Consider the following 18,885-nt stretch of genomic DNA (forward strand, 5'->3'; position numbering starts at 1 on the left):
TTTATAGAGACCTGCAATGTTTAGGGGTATAGTCCCCATTTAATATTCCCTTGAACAGACTGGTTTCAAGCCAGCTCATATATTCCTATACAAATGTTACCAGGTCCTCTCATTCTCCTATCTTGGTACAGAACCTTGTTGGCAGTAGGTTAAGTTTGTTGCTTGCAGGATTTTTAATGATGATTAACACTCCATGTTGAAAGGAGAGAGCTTGATGAGACTTGTTCTGCAATCAGTGGAAGAGTTCCTGCTATAATTGTATTAAATTTAATTTATACTCCACAACATCCTGGTGTGTATTTAGAAGAGCATAGTGAAACATGGGGTAAGACAATTAATAAAAGTATGTACCATCACCTAACCTTTCTTTGAAAAACATGTTCTTTATTGCGCCATGTACCAATAGATCTCTCTATATCTGTGCATCACCCATGCCCTGCCCCAGCACAAACAAGACCTTGTCATAATGTTATTTGGGAAAGACTGACATCGGCATTAGCCATCTCTGCTCGACTGACTCAGTCTGAACTATGCTGCTTTAACCTTGTCACTCTCGCTAACTCATAGCATCAATTTAAGTATATTCCCACTTACTCAAAAATGATTATGTGCAATTAATTCAGGGGCCAATTTATAAACGCAGTTTATGTGGTATTCTGTACTGGTGTCCTAGAGCATATCTGGGTTTTAAAAAGATACTGTCATCTTTGTGATCTTGATTGATCTTGAGAGTAACAAATGAAAGTCTTTGTTTTGATTAGCTTATCTGGAAAGTAGTAGTTGGATCCATCCAACCCTTAAAATGGTGTTCTTCAGTTGCCTCTTATTTTTCATTCACAGACAGATTTACCCAATTTTTTTCACGTCATGAATTGAATCTTTTGTTCACATTGGACAAGCCTATTTATATTTTATCAAACACATAGGTGAAGCAGTTTTCTTCTTTTATGAAAGGAAAGGAAGTTACATACATGTCTTGGTGTTAAAGCACTTTTTAGTTGCTGTGAGGCTATTATTTTTTTTAAGTTAGACAGGTATAACCTCTAACTATGGTCCAACAACACGGTAATAGAGTTCAAAGGAAAGGCATAAAGCACCAGCGAATCAGCTTTTACAAACCTAGTGCTGTCTTACTTTGATCAAAAATCAGTGGATGTGTCCTTTCCATAACATTTATTAACAAAGTCTTTTGGAAAAAACCCAGTGGACCCTAGCCATTGTGGGCCCCGCTTACCCAGACCTGATCCCCATCAGGAGGCATTGGCACTCTCCTGTTGACTTCCCTTCTCCAATTGTGGCGAAGTAAGTATGAGGTATGCATGTTCAGGTGGGGAGATTAGCAGGCGGTGAGGTGTGGGGGTGCCCCTGAGATTGTGTGCCCCTGAGATTGTGTGACCCAGTCCGACCCTGCTTCAGATATGCTGCTTAAAACCTGAGGGTCTCTTACAGCAATAAAGCCTAACTGTTTACTATCAGGGGCAAAGGTACCATCAGGTACAACCAGTGGCTAGACACTGTGTACGATACATGGTTTGTGTATGGAGTTTTACTTCCCCAAACGTGCATGTTTTTGTGCCTAGTCTTGAGCCTTCAATAGTAGAAGAGGCCTGGTTACCACATATGTGTTCCCTTTCTTTGTTCTGTCTATATTGTTGTAATCTGTTTGCCTTCTGGGTGTTTTTTTCTTAACCTGCAGTTTTTGTATCTTTATAGACATTTACCCACACCCACTACAGGTCAAGGGTTCCAGGTGTGGTTGATATCCCTCTGTAGTTATGGTTCTGTCTCAACCTCCTCCTTCTTTTTTCTGTAATGTATATGCCTTTCAATCTTAGCTACAGTATTTCCTCTGCCCTGTCACTTCTGTCTCTTTGCCTTACATCTAGATGTCTTTTACACTCAAGCACTGCCTTTCTTCTGTCACTTCCCTCACTTTGCCTTCTAACTAGATATCTTTCCCTTTCAGCTGTTTCCTATGTCTTGTCTTATGCATCTCTTTACCTTCTATTTATATACCTTCTCCTCTTAACTGTTTCCTTGGTGTCTCTTTGCCTTTATTTTCACTCTTCTGATGCCGCAATCTCTTTGCCTATGTGTTTTCATTTCAGCCTCTCTTCTTTTTCTTCCACGTTTTTGCCTTCTGTCTGGATACCTTTCCTGGGAACAATTCCCACTATCATGTTGCTGCTGTCAAGATGTTTTGTGTTTGTATGCATTTAATTTAACCCCCTCCTTCCCTTACATACCCATGCATTAGCCTCACATGTAAATGTAGTTTAGTCACAGCAAACCACTCTTACGCTTTCTTCTTTTACTTCCATTATTCTTTTCTCTCTCATGATACCTATGCCTCTTTGCATTCTATCTAAATGTCTTCCTTTCTCCACCTTTACCAGCACTCCTGTCACTTCTGCAACTTTGCTTTCATATCCAGATGTCGTTCCATCTCAACCAGTTCCAGAATCTGACGGCTACATCTTTTGCCTTCTATATGTCCTTTTTTCCCTCAAACATTTCCAGTTTTCTAAGTGCAGTCAAGCCTCCACTAGTTTTAGCTCTTCAAAGAGTAGTATTCATTTATACTGTGTTGCCCCTCATGGTTTCTGGGCAGGGCATACCAAGAATATTAGTTTATAGGGCATTTGAGGGATGACCAAGTTGAATTACATTTCTGTATGCCTGTGGCTTTACACAATTGACTAAGGTCTTCTACCTTTGTTAGAGCACCCATGTAGGAGAGGCATAAAACCCTGTAAAAAAAGTTACACTGAAGAGAAAAAAAGTTTTGTGTTAAACACAGAAAACTGATAATATACAAGCCACTTATATTTCTTTCTTTTTTCTATGAACTGGTGGGAGTATAACATAGGAAAAAAAATCAAAATATTTGTTAAATGAGAAAGGGAAACCTATGTGGGAGGGAAAGTGATAAGTGATAAATTAGTTTTGTGCTATTTTATGCTCATACACTAGTGAGTTGCCTCCCCTTAGTCCCTACCCTGAATAAGGGAAAATTATAAGAAATCTCCTTATTATCTCAATTTTACACTCAATTTTTATTCTTCACTGTGAATACCTTACAATCATCTACTCTAGAATAATGTGTTCTATTCTTATCTTTATACTCATCAAATTCTCCCATGCCCTCATTTGAAACCCCTAGTAATTTCATCTTTGATTGATTTACACTTCTGTGTGCACATTTTGACGGGTGGCATTATAGCTTGGATGGAGAGCATTGTGGTACAGCAAGGAATGCATATTACAATGCTATTACATATGTATGTGAGTATATATAAAGATAAAACGTGAAATACACACACATACATACACTGGAAAGGTGTGATGGGAAGAGAGGCAGATGCAATCTCTCTCTCTTGTGCTGCAGGTTTCCCCAGACACAAAAGATTAATGTATGAGAAATCCCCTTCCCCCCCTACAGCTAATAAATAATTTATTCTTAATCAGAGCAGAACGACATAGCGAGACTTGCAGTAAGAATGAGGCATTTCTGTATACAAGTGCCAGGGTTGATAGATAGAAGTGTCACACTTGGATAGATAGCAGATTTCAGAGACTAAGAGGCTTCCACCGCAGGCTGGGAAACATCCTCATAGCTAATTGAAAAAGAAACGCAAGGATGGGAAAGGCATAAAGAAAAATACATATAAGGAGATGCACATTGAACACCTGCCAAAGCGGGAATATCGGCTAAGGATGCAGTCTGTTTCGAAATAACTTGGGCTTAAAGCCATTCTCGGCGCTAAATTGGTGAGTTGTTACACTTTCCATTGTGGCATTTCCTAAGTTTGCAATTCAAAGTTGAAGTTGTCAAGCATCTCAGTCCTGAAATTACAGGGAACTGTGGATTTAATAAAAGCTGTTTATTATAATTAATTTAAACAACAGGTACACTTAACTAAACAAAAACTTGCAAAAGTCAGGGTCTATAAAATAATTATTTCTAAATGGATTCAATTTTATTAAACCATTATTTCATACTCCCTTTTTCAATGTTCATATGGCTTAAATGTACCTACTTCTTATGTACCATATGTATGGTTTTTGTTATTTCTTGCATTTAACAGGGCATACTTGGAAACTCAAAGTAAAGTCACATAGTTACATAGATATTTTTGGTTCAAAAAGACTAAAGTTTATCAAGTTCACCCCTCCAATTAACCCCCAGTGTATAACCCTAATCCTGTTTTGTCAAATCACTCTGCAAAGTGGCAGCATGGAACTTTTGCATTATTTAGTATTATCAACTAAAATAGAAACAGTACTTTCAATGCCAACCTCAATGTCATTAATAAACAAGTTAAAAACCAAAGGACCAAGGACTGACCCCTGCGGTACTCCACTAACAACACTGGTCCAAGTAGGAAATGTTCCATTTACCACCACTCTTTGTAATCTATCCTTCAGCCCCGGGCCAGAACTAGGGTGCAATGGTGTAACTTGTAGCACATAACTCTTATGCCACGTACCCCTAGTCCAGGCCATTTTCATTCAGTGATGTGATTTTAAATCTGTACAAAAGGCCTGACCAGTTGTGACCTTCCAAAGGATTCTATAGCCTCTAGCCTGTCCAAGTGCTATGTGGACCTTTTTGTGGTGTAAGGGATAATTGTTCCACTCAATGGAAAAAGATGGACAAAATTGGTACACTTGTTTCATTTGATGTGTAAGACAATTAGTTATTTCTATAACGCTTATCACATGCTTTTTTGCGTTAAAAAGCATGCAATAAATAAGTACCGATTCATCAAAGTCATTTCGCATGCGTTAATCCGCATATCGCATGCGCAAAAAACGCATCATTGCAAACTGTTATTTCTAACGCATTGCGTTAATTAGCGAATAGAAATAGTACTAACGCATGATTCACAAACACATATGAAGTGTTAAACGCGCAAAATATCAATTTAATCTGTGCGAATATTAACACCTACTTGGGGTATGCAGTACTTGTGAGAGTTTGGCAAAAAAAACATGGAGTTTGCGGTCAGATTTTTTCAAGTATATGATCATCCTAGAGTGATGCATCCTCCAGTTTTCAGGGAAATGGTAATTTTCAGAACAGTAGTTTTCAGAAACTATATGCCGCGTGGCGGGAAATAATGCACGCAGTGGAAAATAACGCAAGAATATCGCTCATTGCGAGTTAAATAACGCAAAGAACATTGCTTCTTAATTATGACAAGTATCCTTTTAGTGAATTGAGCGTTAAATTTTTAATGCATGCTATAAATAGTGCTCGTTTTATCGACCTTTAGTGAATCGGCCCCTATTTTTCTTTCAAGGTCAGTCTGGCCCACCATGACATTGGGGGATCTTCCCAGCTTCAACAGGCCTGCTATGCTAACCTGCCATTTAACCTAAAATTCTAGTGTCATGTGTGGTCTATTCACATTTTAGTGTGTCCAAAAGCCACTAGCAGAAATTAAATTAGCACTCTGGGACCCTGTACAAAAAGAATCAAAAGCAGCTCCCTTAAATTACTGGGCTGTTTTACTTTTTTTTAATGAACCCAGCAGTATATCCATAGCTAACTTAGGGCTGCTCTAATCCTTAGGGAACTATTCAGGCAGAGGGTGGTAGAAAGTTACACAAACAGCCAGAAGAAATGGGCTTGGAAAGAGAAAAGAAGTAAAAAAACTAGTAGAATAACGATATGACATGAGAGAGCAGTATAGGGGAGGTTAGAAAGAAAAGGGGCAAATTAATATAAATAGGAGAGGGAAAAGTCCAGAAATGCAAGGTTAGTCAAAAACCGTTGTGTTGAACAGAGGAGGGGAGAGGAGAGAAATACAATAAGGGAGACTCAAAGGAATAATAAGAAAAGAGAGCACCTCATCTCAGAACAAAAACACTGCAGTGCGATGGGTCCTTTGTACAGCCCTATAATAATAATAATAATAAATTGAGAGACATATGGATATAGATCATAGTAATAGGGTCAGTCTATATTATGACTGCCACAGGATAAGAGTGAAAAAGCAATCAGTGCTCTTAGTTCACCCTGCTCTACCTTGGTTGCCCCACAACGTATCTATTGCGTGTGCTGGAGGCTAAGGCCTGTTTATGAGCTTTGCAGTTTGCAAACAGAGCGAATCCGTCTGTGCTGCGGGAATCCTGCTCTTATTCTGACCAATTAGCAGCCTCTGAGTCTCACTAAGCTCTGTGTCAGTATCCTAATTGGGATAATAGTACCCTAGGGCTGAACTTCTGTCTATGTTTAGGGTCCCTCATTAGTTGAACCTATTCGACACAGAAGGGGGAATATTTTAATGCATTACACAGTCACAGCTCTTGCGGAAGGCCAGAGTTTTTTTTCTTACTCTGCTTATCACAATCTGTAAAGCAAAATCAGCTAACTGGGTGTTAGTTGCAGCAAAGAGTTTAAATATCTTAGTCGAGAAGATATGTGTTTCAAGAGAAAAAAGGTAGCTAAACATGGAAATATATTTTCCATAATATATTCATACCTTCTACCAAATATTATTATCATCTCTAGCTGTATTTATTTAATGGAACTACATCTTCTTGTTTGCTAGGCACATATAAGCCTATAAAGTCAATGTACCATCAAGGCTAAACATATGAAACCAAATGTGTCCCTAGTGTTACTATTGTAAGACTGTAGAGACCACAAAACATTAGTATGTTGTAGATATAGAACCCTCTTCTTAATTGGTCTGCTATTTGATTACTAGTGGCTCAATGACAAAAAGGGCATTTAGGGCCTCATATTATTTAAGTATTTATTTATAGCTCTGATTTATATACTGCCAGTATATTTTCAGCACTTTACAATTACCAATATAACCATTTGCATTCTAAGGCCTGAGAGCTGTATATATTAACTGGTTCTGACTTATGAAACAATGTAGCCAAAGCCAGCCAACAGACCCAGAGGAGAACTGACATCTATAACATTGTCTAAATAGTCAAAACTAGAGAACAGAAAGGGATAAACAAACACTGTTACCGGTTGCAATTACAAATAAAATGAAAACCATTTAAAACTTTCAGTTATTAAAAATGTATCACATTTTCTTTCATTATGCAAAAACAATTGGGTTCGACACATTTCCCTTGCCTTACTATTTAAATACATTGACCAATTATCACATGTAGTGGGGCAATTAATTCTCCTACAACATGTTTCGGGGCCATATTTTATTAAAATAATGATTTCATTCACTTATTGTATATAGCTGTGGAATATGTTACCGCTTTATAAATACATGTTATTAATAATAATAATAATAATAATAATAATAAGTAGTCTATGGAGCCCAAGAGCAGACTGGGAGCCATAAAAATGTTTAGGGTGGCCAATCCGGCATGCGGGCCTGCAGCTAGACATCCCTGCCTTAGACCCCCTAAAGCTTTAATGTTATTTGTATGTAAGTTTTTTGTAAGTGTACAAGCACAAATGAATAAAGCAAAAACCGTCAGAACTGACATCTTATAACATGTTGAATGAACAAACTTTTGCAGTGAAACAGGGCCATAACAAGACAATGGTGGGGAGTAAGTGTTATCCACACAGATGGCCTGTGTCTCTTCACCAATGCTTACTGCTTGTGTACACAACAATCATTATTCCAGCACAGCATCAAACAAAGCATGCCTCTGGATAAACAAGCCTTTATCTTATATAAGAGACGGAGGATAACTGAATTCACTGTATTCATCATGTTTCATACTCTTTTTAAAGAGCAAATGAATTTAAAGCAAGTACTGTATGTATTCAGAGTCAGTCATGTCCCTCATTGAAAAATATCCTTTCTACCCTGAATAACATTGCCCAGTGGCTGTTTATTCAACAGCTGAGATAACATGCGTGTGCTCACATTAGTATTGCCTACTTCAGAGAAAATACATAGCAAAAGGAATAAAGGAAAAGCAGCTGGGCCACAGAGGTGGGTGAAACAGGCAGGGCACTTTCTCAGGCTTGGTACCAGTGGGGGTGCTAATTTAGTTGCATGGGACCCCATGATTTTTGATGGTGGTCCTGCTGGCAAACCAGTTTGTATTTATCAAAACAATATAACAATACATAGCACTATATACTAACATATATATATATGCGACCTAGTGCGCACATTGCAATGAAGGCTGTGTGTGTGTCACCTCATGAGCCATTGAGGGAAAGGATTTGCATAATGTACCTTAAGGCCCAAAGTCTGTTTAGTTCCTTTTATTTTTTAATAAATCCTATTTATTCTAATTTCAACTATTCAACTATTAAATAGATATAGTCAATCCCAATAAAACACCAAGACGAATACTACCTCCCCAATTATAGGTGAATATAGTAATTAAATCTCTCTGCCATAATTATTATTTAATGTGTTTTGGCTGTCTGATTTAACAATCTGGCTGTTTAGACTGCTGAAAACGACTCACAATTATACATGAACTTTTTCGCTTAGCATTAAAATATGCAAAGAATTATACGTTGACCTTTTTGGGCTTTTAGAAAATCTTCTATTGTGCTAATATTTAACCTGCTCCTCTCATTCAGGCTTCACTCTTCTTAGTTCTGCTCAGGGAAAGCATCATGGCAAAGCAAATACATACCTTTTGGCTCTTCAACTAAATGTTAGTTCCCACTGAAACCTGACTGTAGTGGCATCTTCTACCATGCAAACAGCAAATAATTACAAACAATGTAAATGCTAATTGTGATTGCAAACTGTGAGTCTGGTAAGGAGATCTGTGCTTTTATTTTTAATGATGGACCTTCTATATGCTTCCTGTGGCTGGCCATTTTAAGGCTTTATTGAAGAAATAATTGATCAGCTTACCATAGGCGTTTTTAATGTTGTTCACTGTGGACCACACAACCTTTGACCCCACTGTGGGTATTTATATCCCTTAAATAATTATCTGGAGTTAGGCCTGGGTGATTTGCTTTGTTTTTATTATTTTTTAAGTCTGAAAAATTACATAATATATCATATATGAAAGAGAAAAAAATGATCAAAATTAATGAAGATAGCATATTTATCAAAGGGTGAAAGTTGGAGTTCACCATTTGATAAAAACACTTTTTTGTGTTACTTTGCCATTTTCCCTTTTTGTTAGCTGTTGTCTCGACCATATATCTAATTTCCTCTAGAGGAACGTAAATTTGCTATGTTTAATGCTATTCCCAGCAATACTACTGGACCAAGCTGATTTTCTATACCATTTACATGCAGAAAATGACTTCACATTGCTAAAAACAAATACATCCATTTATGAGCAGAGATCATTCCTGAATGAGTGTTGTGTTGCATGAGTAGTGCATCTAAAATGGCATATGGACAGATGGCCTATGACAATGTCATACCTAGAGCACCATTGTATCAGTCTAGGCTTGCCATCGGGATAACTCACCCATGACAGTCAAGTAGGAAACTGTTTAGTAGCTGGGTTGGTAAAAAGAATTTGTCAGTCTTTATCTACCATCACAATCTTAGTAAAGAAACAGTGAAAGTACTAGATGGTCCTGTATATTACATAGTAACATAGTAACATAGTAACATAGTAAGTTGGGTTGAAAAAAGACATACGTCCATCAAGTTCAACCATAATGCATATATTGACATACTGCAGACTATATATATGTATCTTAAAAGTGTCAAAACAGAAATAGATAGTAATACATACCTATGTGGTAAGTAGTTATGGGACCTATTATCCAGAAAGGACTTGGGGTTTTAGGACAAGGGCTCTTTCTATAATTTGGATTTCTCTATTTGTAGTCTACTAAAAATCATTTAAACATTAAATAAATCCAATAGGATTGTTTACCTTCAATAAAGATTTATTATATCTTAGTTGGAATTAAATACAAAGCACTGTTTTATTATTACAGAGAAAAAGGGAAATATTTTTAAAAATTAGACTTATCTGTTTAAAATGGAGCCAATGGGAAATGGCCTTCCAGTAATTCTGTGATTTCTGGATAACGGGTTTCTGGATAACGGATCCTATACCTGTATTTTTTTTCAGCAAAAGTTCCTTATATAGAGGATTGTGGCATAAGGACGTGTTCCACATTGCTTATTTACATTGGGCGTGAAATAGATTTTTTAAAAAGTTTGCCGTAGGGATGTTGAAGCTGTAGTTCCACAACAGGCAGAGGACCACATGCTAGATATTCATACAAAGGAATCACCTGGTTCAGTAGATAATAATTCAGTCGGATTTGCCATGTGCACCCAGTAGGGCTGGCACCGTGTTCATGCAGACAAAGAGCAGCAGTTCTAATTTCTCTCATATATAACCAGTTCCGGCTGTCTTCCCTGTTAACCAATTACAGTGTATTTTTAGCGCCTCACGACTTTTCATCATTCTGCTTCTAATATTACTTTTCTTTATACGAAACAGATTGATGAAGTCACATCATTCTTATCGACGCCTTCATAAAACTCAGCTCTTATTTTTAGTACTGTATCTGAAGCATTCGTAATAAAAAATCCTCTGGTTTTACGTCAGAAACAAAAAAAGCTCAGAATGCTGTTCGCACAATTAGGATCCTTTATAAAAGGCCCTCATGAATATTGTTGTTCTACAACTCTCCACATTCCAAGACAGTGAAAGGTGGAGGTGTTTTGCTACTATTGACTGTGTATCTGCAGGGCCTGAAAAAAACCCCAATCCCTATCCCTGAGCAGATTTCAGTCAGGTTTACACTGCAATGTGCTGTATTCTAAATAAAAAACACAAACATGATATTAGCCTAAAATGTTGTACCCATGTTAATATAGCCCCGACCTAACATCTGCTTTACAGAGATTATACATGATTCATATCAGTCCCTGCCACCGTGGAGCTTTCAGTGTAAGGTCCCAATCACACACTATGGTCACTTTTATCAGAAACCAATTAAACTGCCCACGTTTTTTGAAGTGTGGGAGGAATTGTGCACAAACACAAGAAAAACATAAAAAACTACTTGCTGGAATCGAGCCAGAACTGTAGTACTCTAAAGTAGCAGTGCTAACCATAGTGCCACATTGTGCTGCCACCATGGTTGTATACATAGTAACAGTAACTTAAAGGACAAGGAAAGTCAAAATCTATTAAGCACACTATTAAATAGTACTACTATTTACAGAGATACACATACTAGAAACTACATACTTATTTCAGTGAACGGCGCCGCCATCTTGTCAAGCATATCTGTATGGGCTATTGCACCTGCCACTCACAACCACACCCCCCCCCCCCCGCTCAGATCCCCATACCTGCCGGCTCACAAACCCAGACCCATACTGATCTCCTCCTCCTACTTGTGTCTGCCATGCTCCCCCTTCTGTCACAACCAAAACCCCCCCTCCCCTCCACGCTCTAAGCTCCTGCCTCCTCGCTTCTTGCTTCTCCTCCTGCCGTCTGTCCTCGTCTGCATCGCCATAGCAACCAGACGCTACTGATGTGTGCGCATGTGCAAGCTAAGGATCTGGTCGCAGTGTCTGTGCAGGAGCGTTGCATTATGGGAATCTTCTCTACACTGCTCAGCATTTTTTTTCCTGTTTAGCTTCTGATCTTCTGAACAGGTGAAATATGGGGAGACTTAAGGGCACTATTGAGACAACTGAAGGTATGCCTGCAGCTTGAGATTAACTCTTTCCTAGCCATTCCTTCTCCTTTAAGGTCCCCATACACACATACACGAGCTGACTGTAGCTGCTGATATCGGTCCCTTGGACCGATTCGGCAGCTTATCGGCCCGTGTAGGGGCACAAACGAGAAGCCTGCCCGACCGATATCTGGCCAATTTCAGGCCAGGTTAGGATTGGGGACCGCATCGGCTTGTTGACGCAGTCCCCGAACTGACTGCACCATTGCCGCCAATATAATTCAATCGTTTGGCCCCAGGGCCAAACAATTGAATTTTCTTTTTTTTTTACCTACACACTCCCCGATATCGCCCACCCGTAGGTGGGGATATCGGGTGCAGATCCGCTCGCTTGCCAATCTCGCCAAGCGAGTGAATCTCAACGTGTATGGGGACTTTTAGGTTGGAAAAAAGACACACATCCATGACGCTTAACCTTTAATGTCTATATATAACCTGCCTAATTGCTAGTTGATCCAAAGGAAGGTAAAACCTTCCTTCCTGACTTAAAGATGGCAATTGGACCAGTCCCTGGATCAATGTTGTACTAAGTGCTATTTTCAATAACCCTGTATTCCTCCCTTGCTAAACAGCCAACTTCACAGCAATTACTACAAAAATCTCTTTCTGAATATTTAAAATATCAAAAGTGTCTGCTGGAAGGACCTACTGGTAAATAGAACATTAGAGAGTTGTTGGTATGGTATGGTTCCCTTATTTATCAGAAATCCCCCCCTGTATAATATTGCTCTGATCATGTGGGGGTTGCAAAGGTTAAACTGGGTAATTGCAAGGGTCACACACTGTCCCTGCTGCCTCTCCACTGAACATCTGTACATTAGGAGTGTCCACATTTAGAATAGTATCTATGACAGCTTTACATTGTCTTTGTCAGGAATGATTTGACCAATTCTTCCAGTGCTGCTTATACACAGACATAGACTGAAAGGGAACCATAATAGTCTGTCTGTGTACTCACTGGGACCAGTTCCTTACCTAACCTCTTTGCTTACTGTACAATGCAACCCCTTCCTCACCTTGTTCCAATGTGAAATGATGCATTCGGGAACTTAAAGTACCTTTGCTTTCCATAGCGGGAAGTGCACAGATTCAACTAACATACAGTACATAGTATCATGGTTGTCTTTCACTCCGTGCCAAGGAATCAGGCATGTCTGTGTAAAAAAACACATTTATATTTATTTCTGGAAGTTCAGCTATTGTGTATGTACCTTTTCTACCTAAGCCTAACTGAATGAGCCCATGTCATCTTAACCTTTAGTGTAGGATTTGTTATTTCGTAAAATTAGACAGAGAGTCATTTAGTATAAATATATAGCTGCTGCCTTATATAGTGTATATATTTATATCTTATATATTCATGTCCATCTAAAAGGACTAACACTGTATATTTCAAAGAGTTGGGGGCTGGAACGACCGAGACAGGGTTTACCGCAACTAGATTTCTCCTTGCACAAACGCCCACGCACTCTGAACACTGCATTCCCAGGGAGAAAAATCAAGTTATTTGCACATCAAATCAAATTTGGCAGAGGTGAAATTGCATTGTTGCTGGAAAAGGCTATTCTCCACTGCTTGCAACAGCATAATGCTGTACAGAGGCCAGTGTTTGTAGGCATAATTATACATGGAATAGATGTTCTTGCAAATAAGCTGCGGAAGGGCAGTAAAGTAATAAAATACTGACAGGTTTCACAGATCCCTTTATGGCCGTGGTTGCAAAAAACCAACTGAATATCAGCTCTGCCCATCTGCTTTTCCATGCAAATGTTACTTCTTAGGCAATGACATAAAGAGACAGATAAATGACCTGTAAACACCACGAGTTACACAGGATTAATGATCGCAATGGGAATCATATTCAGACAAAAGGATACAATATGATGTGAAAGCTTGTATAAGTAGCATGGCTGGAAAAGCTTGGTAACACTGAGTGAATTAAATCCACATGTATTGATCATATATTTAACACAACAAGGAAAACATTATTATATTAAGAATAGCCCAGTAAGCAGATATCATAGGGGTGATTTATACAGAAGCTTTTCTTTGATACACTTTATCCAGGATTAAACATGTAGACATTATGTTAAACTAACTGCACGCAAACATTTTGTTCTGAATTGCTCAGATTTATGAATGTAACAGTATAGTATAAGGTTATGTAAATAGAGACCCTCCAGATTTTGCTAGTCAGCAATTTCAGACATCCCTTAGTGGAGATGGCATAAGTTCAGCAATATCTAAAGGCCATGGGAAAAGCATGAAAAGGGTTATACAGAGAGGTTGAAACAAGAACACAAGTTTGTCTGGCTATTTGAAAGTGACTTAACTATAGGCTCATGGGACATGGTGCAAAACTTGAACTAAGCCTTTCCTTACCATTTAATCACCACAACCCAATCTCAACCCCTCACCTACATTATTGTTGTTCAACTGGGGGATTGCTATGGATTTTATGACTCTCCTCCCCTTTCTCCCAATAAAGGGCTCCGTCAACTTCATTGTTTGTATTTAAGCTCTCCCCAGATGTTACCACTACATGGAAAAGGTTAGACAATGCTGATCTAAAAATATATCTCAACTGTTCCATGTGGGACTTCATATTGATTTTTTTTTTTAGCTTCTGCTGAAAGATGAAAATTTTCATGATTGTTGTACAGTAAGATCTGAAGTTGTTGACTTCTCCCTGAAGCAGGTTGTGCTGGCAAATACATGTATAGATAGAAGTTTAATGAAAGGCCTGTAAACATAATCATGCACCCTTGCATTTTGAGGCCGAAACAGCCACCAACATGCCCAATAATAAGATTAGAGGAGCTTCTGGCATTTGTAGAATATCCAGATTGTCAGGCCAGACCTGAATATATATGGCTTTATGCAAGTGAGAAAATGTTAGGCTACTAGTATTTATACTGACCCCATAAAGGATCTAAGTGTTTCTATGTTGGCAGTGGTGTTAACTCTTTGGGGGAAAGTGAGATTTATATTTTTTTATGAAATCTTTTGGATTTCCAAGAAGAAAAGCATAGGTTATTGTAACAATAATCCACATTTTGCTTCCTGTGATTCTTTATCAACCAGTATTATAGCAACTTGAAGGCCAAAGTTTGCTCTGTCCTTGTCTGGTTCTCTCTGCTCTGAATTATTCTTCCATTTTGACTTTGTTGGATCCCTTAATTGTGTCCCAATGTGAATGTTCTCTGCCTTACTCCTGGGAGCTGAGGTTTGTTGGGCCATGATTAGTGCATAAATGGGAGAAACATGTCTCCTTCTCTATAGTGTTTCCCAGCTGTTGCCCCCACAATGAAGCAAGAGAAAGGCTTTTATGGATTATTTTAGTGGCCTTGTGGGATAGCATATAGTTAAGCTGGGGCTTAAATTATTCATTGGCAAATTCCACTTCTCTGCAAAAGCACAAGAATTCCCTTTGCTCGCCTGGCTGTTGGTGCTGTGGGGCACTAATTCCTGGTACACACTCCCTTGTCTCTCATATTTCCCACTTCTCTTCAACATTTCACTCTCTCCTTGCCCCCTCAGCCTCCCCCTATGATATATCCTTTTAGCCTTGTTTAAAAAAAAAATGTGTGCTTTCGAACTGTAAAAAAAAGTAGCACAGACATGACAGACATCACATTGCATGACTTGTGTAATTTGCTACTCTAGAGGGTCTGTTAAGCACACACTTAGGTGCCCAGGCTCATGAAGGCCACTGGCAGAAAATGGCCTTGTAAAGTGCGAACTACACAGGAAAAAACTGTGTAATAACTAATACACCTTTTTAAGTGCTTAGCTTGTGGCCCTGCATCTTTTGATGAAGGAGGACAACTCCCAGTGGCTGATTTGCATCACAATTTTATGGTAAACTCAAGTTTTGGACCTGCACTACAGTAAGAAAAACACTTGCTTGTTATTAAATTGTTTATTAGTATGGGATTTTGGTGTATATGATTTTCCAAACACACACAGATTTCCAGCCATCCATCAATTGGGCATGTTTAAGCCCCCAAAACCAATGATTTACATCAGTCTCTTATGTGATCATTCCAAAGTTGGTTGATATGATATATTGATATGATATATGGTCTGATACTCATGGACCTACTTCCAAGTAGTGAGTTCACCAATTAGGCTAAACTAGCCAAAGTGTACTAATATCTGAGGAACCATCACAATTCAGTTATGACCAACATGAGATTTTCTAGTCTGATCTACAAATGATTCCAGTACCCCCATAAGAAAATGCGATTAACTGATTTTAGGTAAGAAAAATAAAGGTCAAATATGGGCAAAATATTAATTAAATCAACATGCCCAATGGAAAGAACCTTGCATGAAAGAACTCTCCAAGTTACACTTTTATCAAAATACAAATCTTTTGTTTGTGCCAGAAAGCATATTTAATGTTGCATAGAGTATCTTTCTTGATTTTTCAAGAGGCTATGTTGACTTTATCTGCTTGCACATAGACCAGCTAATGTCCTCCTAATTACATTAAATTAGCTTCTTCTTCCTGTCATAAAACAACAGTCCTGTCATGTTTAATAAAAGACTGCCAGACAAAAATAGTCATTGCAGGATCAACAATTCTGTGTGGATGATCTAGCCATTGTCTTAGAAGCTGCATGTTGCAAGAGATTACAGTCTGTTCTATTTTATGCAAAATAAAAAAAAATATATACACCACACTGTCATCAGTATTGTCTGTGTCCCTTCATCTGTCTTTTCTATCACTTTCTTTTTCTCTCCATTTTCTACTTGCACTTTTTCATCAGTTTGCCGTCACAAGAGGCCTAACCTTGGCCTCTTACTGAATTCTCTCTGCCTCCATACCACATCAGCTTAGTATTACAGGGTGTTTATTAGCTAGCTTCCATTTTCTCTCTCACACACATATAAAGAAACTCTTTCTCAGTAAACACCTTCCTTAAGGTGGCCATACACGTGGCGATCTGACGATGTTTCGTACGACCATCGGTCGCACGAAACATCGTAAGATCCGCCAAACACCATTCAGGGCTGAATCAGCAGGTAAGGAGGTAGAAACAATAGGATTTCTACCTCCTTCTGCCGATTCAGCTCTGAAGAGAGAATTTTGGTCAGGCGCCTTCTATGGCGCCCGATCAAAATTTTCAAACTGGTCCGATCGGCGAGTCGTCCGATATCAGCAGCTTCCTGCGATATTGGTCGACTCGCCGACATGCCATACACGCACCGATTATCGTACGAAACGAGGTTTCGTACGATAATATCGGTGCGTGTATGGCCACCTTTAGAGTCAGTCTCACCCTACATTATGGTTGGGCAACCTGTGGTTGGCTACAGTTGTCATTGTTTCATGAATAGATTCTGCAGTTGCACTAAACAACACAAATAAGCCACCCTATCCTTCAATTATGATTACTGCTAGTTTCTCCATCTAATTTTTTAAATGATCTCTGCCAGTTTCCCTTCACACATAGTTGATCTTATACATTTCTCCTATAACCAGCATTTCTCTGCAATGTCTTGCAACCATTCTCTGTCAGAGCCTTGCGCCCAGCTACCAGAAGAGCTGGTCAGTCTTTAGTGTTTCCATACCTAGGGTGCCAGATAAGCATGTAATAAAGCAATCTTGCACACCTTTTATTGCATATACCTGTAGGCTGTAAGCATAATCCCTAAGGCTAAATGAAGGCAACAGCTATCCAAAAATGTATACAGAAGTTTTGTACTAATATTTGATTGCTTAAAGAGCCCCTTTCACCAATATGGCCAATACAATCTGAGCATAGGATGAAAAAATATGTCCACAATGTTATTGTGAGCCTTACTGACCAATAGAAAGTCAATGGGGCAGGGCTAAGTTGGAAACATCGGGAAAAATCTTGAATTTAAAAAAAGCCTAAATACTGTAGCTTATTTACAACAAGCTTGAATTTAAAAAAAAGCCTATATACTGTAGCTTATTTACAACAAGCAAGGTGGAAAGTGCAAAATATGGGTGTAATCTGCCTTTTTTTTGCATTTTGCACATTGCCATTCTGCAAAAGTGAATTGACACAGGTTTCTGCGCTCTGTTGAAGAGTACAGAGACCTGAGTTTCCCCCACCAGAGGTGCCAACTAACAGAGCCTATGGTTGGGGAAGCAAAACTGTTTGGGCTAGAAAAAGCTCCTAGTGAGCACTATGCCAACCACACTGGAAGGGAACATTACTATGACAAGTATTAAGTATAATTCCTGTCAGGTGATCTTGGAGGAAGCACACAATGGTGGCTCAAGGGAAAAGATAGAAAGAAAAGATGAACAAAACTAATTAAAAATAACTAAATAAAATTATTGAATAGGACACTGATAATAATATTAAATGTTTGTTGGTTAAGTATTTATATGTCTATGAAGACATAGTTTTTCTTTAAATCAAAAATCTGGGTGAACACCAGAATTTCCCCATGGGCACCTTGAGCAACACTAATCAATGGCCTGGAGTTTAAGGCACCATCTGCTGCTCTGCATTAATCAAAAAATCCCTTGCAGTCTTTCTCCTGTAGTCTCATATCCAGTCTTCACTCTTAAGATGGCCGTACATGGGCTGATATCAGCTGCTGATATTAGTCCTTTAAACCGATTTGGCAACTTATCTGCTAGTGTATGGGCACCACGCACAGCAGGGTCAGACTGGGGGATGCAGGGCTCACCGGGGCTCCTACTGGCCGCGTTATCCGTACCCCCCTCCACCCTGCAGAGTCCCCCACCCAACGTCCTCCCCTGATCGTGCATAAGTGTTACATGCCAGGGGAGGAACGGTCAGCTGGCGGAGCGCCGGCAAGGGTCGGGTCTAGGCCGCCAGGGCCCACTAAGGCCGGTGCCCACTGGGATTTTTCCCGTACCAGCTTGTTGATGCAATCCCCAAACCAACGACTATGCCTGCTGTTTTAATTAGCTCATTTGGCCCTAGGGCCAAACAATCAAATTAGCCCAATATTGCCCACCAGTAGGTCTGCTTGGCAACCTCACCAAATGAGCAGATCTTACATTGTATGGCCACCTTTTTCATTCAGCCTTTTCCACTTCTTCCCTGATGATGTCCTTACAATCAGTGTCGCAGCCAGCTCAGCATTGGCTTTCTCTTACTGCAAGTCACAGTCCTAGACTATTTGGATTAGGGTAAAATCACCAAACCTTTTTTAAAAATCAGAGACACTTCTAATAAATGTGTGGCTGCATTGATTGCACGCATATGGCTTTTGAACTAAATGGA

The 18,885-nt window shown here is 39.1% G+C and overlaps 1 protein-coding gene across 2 annotated transcripts in view; it reads left to right on the forward strand.

The window, feature by feature from the left end:
* The window catches only part of slc8a2 (solute carrier family 8 member A2), a 54,327-nt gene that overhangs the window by 14,786 nt on the left and 20,656 nt on the right, over positions 1-18,885 (forward strand). The window lies entirely within an intron of this gene.

This window comes from Xenopus tropicalis, chromosome 8, assembly GCF_000004195.4.
Source record: "Xenopus tropicalis strain Nigerian chromosome 8, UCB_Xtro_10.0, whole genome shotgun sequence".
NCBI classification, from domain to species: domain Eukaryota; kingdom Metazoa; phylum Chordata; class Amphibia; order Anura; family Pipidae; genus Xenopus; species Xenopus tropicalis.